General features: G+C 39.0%; 1 long non-coding RNA gene across 1 annotated transcript; it reads left to right on the top strand.

Moving 5' to 3' along the window:
* The first annotated feature begins 267 nt into the window (after window positions 1-267).
* LOC145421131 (uncharacterized) lies at window positions 268-4536 on the top strand. Its single transcript, XR_013902435.1, has 2 exons — window positions 268-800; window positions 3668-4536. It is a non-coding gene; the product is annotated as an uncharacterized LOC145421131 (long non-coding RNA).
* The last annotated feature ends 381 nt before the right edge of the window (window positions 4537-4917 follow it).

Here is a 4917-nt window from a genome sequence, read left to right as displayed (position 1 = left end):
TCAGCTGGCTCCCTTCGATGTGGAGCAGCAGCTGCTCTACTCTGAGCCCCTCCCGGATGGCCGAACTTCTCACCCTATCTCTAAGGGAGAGGCCAGCCACCCTTCGGAGGAAGCTCATTTCTGCCGCTTGTATCCGCGATCTCGTTCTTTCGGTCACTACCCACAGCTCGTGGCCATAGGTGAGGGTAGGGACGTAGATCGACCGGTAAATTGAGAGCTTCGCTTTTACACTATATATATATATATATATATATATATATATATATATATATTTTTTTTTTTTTTTTTTTTTTTTTTTTTTTTTTGAGTTAACACATTCCTCAGTAGAAATACATGCACTGGGGGCGAGTGGAGACCCCTCCAAGATCGCGGTCAGTGGGGATACATGCTCCAACAGACTGGCCCAGTCCATGTCACCTCTATGTATATTTGATCTATGGAAAGCCACGTTAGGCTTTCCAGCACCCAGTGTATTCAGGTCTATGTAGTTTTGAATGTTTGGTTCTAGCTCACACAGCTTTGACAGGTGAAACTTATTCACTGTATTGAAGACTCACAGGTGAAGTTGAAAATACCATCTTTTGTATTTTTGTGCAGGCACAACTTTCTGGTGTTATACACTGTCCTGGCGTTGCAGATCTAGGGGTTCCAGTTAAGACGTGGTCAGCCTTCTAAAGAAAGTGGGAATCTCACCGAAATATTCAGTTACTTTGCTGTGTTTCTTGCCAGGACAAAGGCTCAAACCATCATCTTCTCCTGGTATCGAATACCAAGGGACCTTCTGAAGTAAGCTTTAACAAGTAAGCTTGAATTGAGTAATTCAGAATCATGAAGTATGGATTGGCCTTGCAAAATCTGTAAATTTGCAACCTCCACTAAGGAAGAGCTGATGAAACATTATAGGTTACGCCATATCCCCAGTGTACAGCCTCTGCCATGTCCTTACCTAGATTGTTTTTGTTCATTTAAGTCATGGGGTAGCCTAAAATCACATTTTTCACTGAAAAAGAGTATTTTGAACACCTATTTTTTTCTATCATTCAGGACAACACAGTTGAAAAGCGCAGAGAAATTGCTGTTCGCTGCCTCATAGTCTATCTTGGAGAGAAGGAGGAGGATCTTTTCAAACAATACAGCGTAAGTACTTGAGTTGGTTTTTAATTTTTTGTTTAGTTTTGAATGCATGTCTCTGTTGGGTCTTTGTGTTTTGTTCATTGGATTTTCTGTTCAGGGTTGAGTATTTAAGTCATTCAGTGCCATAGACGTCTTTAGACGTCAAAATGAATCCGAACGCTCAGTGCCATAGACGCCTCTTGAGCTTTTTATTGAATTGAGAAGGTGGTGGAGTTGATTACATGGATAAAATCCCACCAGCGTGACAGTCAGCTCTACTGAGAACGAGTATTGTGGCGCGATTTTTGATCCAGCTCGTCATTTCGAGCTTGAGGTGTCTGCAGCCTGACGTCATGGTTTTTCTAGCGATTCCAGTGAACATGAACCAGATTTATCTGACCAGTATCTCCTGTTAGAAACTTCTGAAGGCAGCAGGGACCAGAATAATGAACGATTTGCTGCATAAAACGCACAGAAATTGTTGATAGACGAACCGATGGCCGGGTGGGGGGTGAACAGACTAAGTCGCGCACTCACTTGTGCACATGCGGGAGTAACACACACACACACACACAGACTCTCTGAATCATAAATCAGTCGCTTTTTTCTTATATATTTTTCAAATGTTGAAATTGTCTATAAACAACTATTTTTATACAAAAAATAATCTGCCAAAAGTACATTTTTTACAGGTGATTTTTTTACTTCATAGTAGTAAAACTTAGTTGAGATGTTGCATGAATCATTGAAACACGAAATATTTACATCAAAGTCACTGATCTGCTAGAAAAACCTATTTACACAAAGCGCTTTTGATCCAGAAACAGGTGTTTTGTCATGAAAGTTTGTCTTTTCTACTGCAGATTTCTAAATAACAGAGGTAGAAACATTTTTTTTTTGCTGCTGAAAGAAGAGAGACTCATTTTTGTCATGGTGGTTTCAGAATTCACATAGTCATAGAACAAAATATTCTGTGAGCCTTCAAAATCAGTGAAAAAGCTAAATATCTCTGGAACTGAGGGGGGTATGAAATCTGAGAGTGGCTGGCACTGAATGAGTTAAGGGACATTCCAACCCTAAGTGAAGATTGCCATGTATAAGTGAGAAAAAAGCATTTCAGAATTACAATCCGAAGATGTTTATTGCCATTGTCATTGAACATAATTTGCTGAATAGAAACCTGTTTCCGTGATAAGGTGCAACATAAACACACAGGATAAAAAATTTTGTAGCCAGCGCAGTCATTTTCCTGATCTGGCAGCAGCTTTAGCAGAGCATAAACAATGGATGTGAATGGCAGGTACTAGCATTTTGTGTGCAAAAGTGATTAAAATCACTCAATAATGATACCAAGTATTCCTGGGGAGCTCAACAATCATGCTGACTGCAAATGAAAAGTATGAATTGACATGAAGGATTTTCAGGAGCCGATTTAGACTTTGGACTACATTACGACAAAGCACTGCTGTAAGCCTCCACATGGTTATAACACAGCAGTTGAAGCCACTGCCGACCAGTGTCTATAAACCAACATGCTATTTGTGCAATATTTCTTCAACAAATCAAAGACCCATCCATTGTTACTGCAGCTTACCATGCTTGTATAGTAGTGGCTGTGTGTGTTTGTTTATGGAAGCTGGAGGCTTTTCCAATTGTTGCGTTATATCCATGCACCATGCAGTGGATGTTTACAGCGGTGTTTGTCGTAACTGCAATGTAGTCTCAAGTCTAAATCAGCTTCTGCAAATCTTCCGTGTTACTTTTGCACTTTTCATTTGCCGTGAACATGATTACTGAGCTCCCAAGAAATGTTTGTTTTCATTACTGTTTTCATTTTTGTTAGTCATTTTTTTATTTATTTTTTCACTTTTGCACACAACATGCTAGCACCTGCTATTCACTTCCATTTGTTACACCCCGGCCTAGGCAACCGGAGTGCAACACGAAAAAAAGTAAAAATAAAGAAAAAAAACACACAAAAAACCCCCACTAAAGCTCACCACCAAAATCCCAAAACGAAAGTATCGACAAATCTATTTACAGCTATTTACAACAAACTATTTATTTACAACAAAACATCAAACTATTTACAACACGAGGGAGATCGCGACCATGACCAACTGAAACACAGGGTTTAAATACATAGAGGGAGCAATCAGGAAAATGGACAACAGGAGGGAAACACAGCTGGGGCAAATTAGAACTGACGAGACAGGGAAACGTAAACTGAAAACACTAACTGTGGCAATATGGCAATAGATAAAATTTCACTTAGAAGTGGAATAACCCTTAAAAATGATTTATTAGATTTTCTTTTCAAAGTGGAAAAACAAAACTGTGAAAAACAAGACATTTTTTATTTTAAACGTTGGATTATGGTTTAATTTAGCTTTTAAAAATTACAGAATGACAAAGTAAAATCACTGAAAAACACAAAAGACAACCTGTTTTGGCTTATTTTCCTACCTGTAGTAGTTCATTCCCTTATGCACGTCATCCTGAAGTGCTTGAGCTATGTATTTTATACATCCTAACATTTAATTTCTCCTACAAGGATGAGGAGGAGCTCAACGCAGACCTTGCAATGCAAATCATGAAGATTGCTATCATTGGTGATGGGCCTCCAACCATCATCGTTGAGGGATCCAAGATCCTGGAGAGGATTGATGTTGCCAGATCCTGTGCTTTGATGATGGGAGTAATCTACGCTCTGAACCTTACCTATCCCAAGCAGCTGAAATTTACCTTTGAGGTATTTCAAAAGCTATACCTTGAGCTTGATGGACAAAAAGCCAGCTCTAAAGTAATGAATCTTAAGTTTGGTATTTTCTAGAGCAGACTTGATAGACCATTCGTGAGTGAGTTTCACAAAAACCTTATTCCTGCATTTCTGGCACTACTTCATTGTGTTTTACTAAATTTTAAAGCGCTGTTCTTAAGTCTTCTGAGTTAATGTTTTGCCGTGTCTTAAATGCTGTTATTTGCACATTTTTAAGGAATGCGTTTAATTTCTCCCATGACCTGTGTTCTGAGGGTATTGGTGTGTTTTAAAGTTTGTGTAATGCCCTCTTTAGCTGGCCTTAATCTTGAGGGTGAAAAGTCAAATATGGAAGAGAATCAAGAATACTTTGTAAGAGTGCTGACAAAGTTGAATGAAAGAAGCTTTGCTCATTTTATGTTTAAATTAATGCATTTAATGTATAGCAGCCTGTCATCTTTTGTTTTGATTCACTGTCACATGTTAAAGTAAAAAAAAGAGGATTCAAGTAGTAGGTTTTATTACAATTTTAATACACAGTTCCTTAAGTTTCAGTGGGCAATTTGTGTTCTAGGAAACTGAAGCCCACAAATCTTGCACTTCGCACGCACGTTAAAGAATTGTGATGTTTGTTATTGTAATTAAATGGGTCTAACTCATTTGAATACATCTGTCTGAATTTCTATTCTTTCTGAGCACCAGGTACGAGTCCCTTAGCTGATGTCCAGGTATTTGGCATCACATCTGCCGCAAACAAATACACACAACATCCATTTCTTTTTTCTGAAGGTCATGACACAAGCGCACACACAGCCCATGTTAAGGCTGACGTTCGTTTGGGAAAAAAAGTGATCGACAAGTTTCTAAGGTCTTAGAACCTTGACTTCTTTGTGGGCAGGCACCACCATGCATGAGCCTGCCTACGCGGTAGTCATGGTTATAAGACACAGCCAAATGATCAAGGTTGTATTTTGGAGCGAATTAGCCTGCTGGGAAACAGGTAAATGCCCTTATAGAATCTCCTGTGGGACCAAAAAATGACTACA

Source organism: Astatotilapia calliptera, chromosome 16 (genome assembly GCF_964374335.1).
Source record: "Astatotilapia calliptera chromosome 16, fAstCal68.1, whole genome shotgun sequence".
NCBI classification, from domain to species: Eukaryota; Metazoa; Chordata; class Actinopteri; order Cichliformes; family Cichlidae; genus Astatotilapia; species Astatotilapia calliptera.
This window is presented reverse-complemented; position numbering and strand designations above follow the sequence as displayed.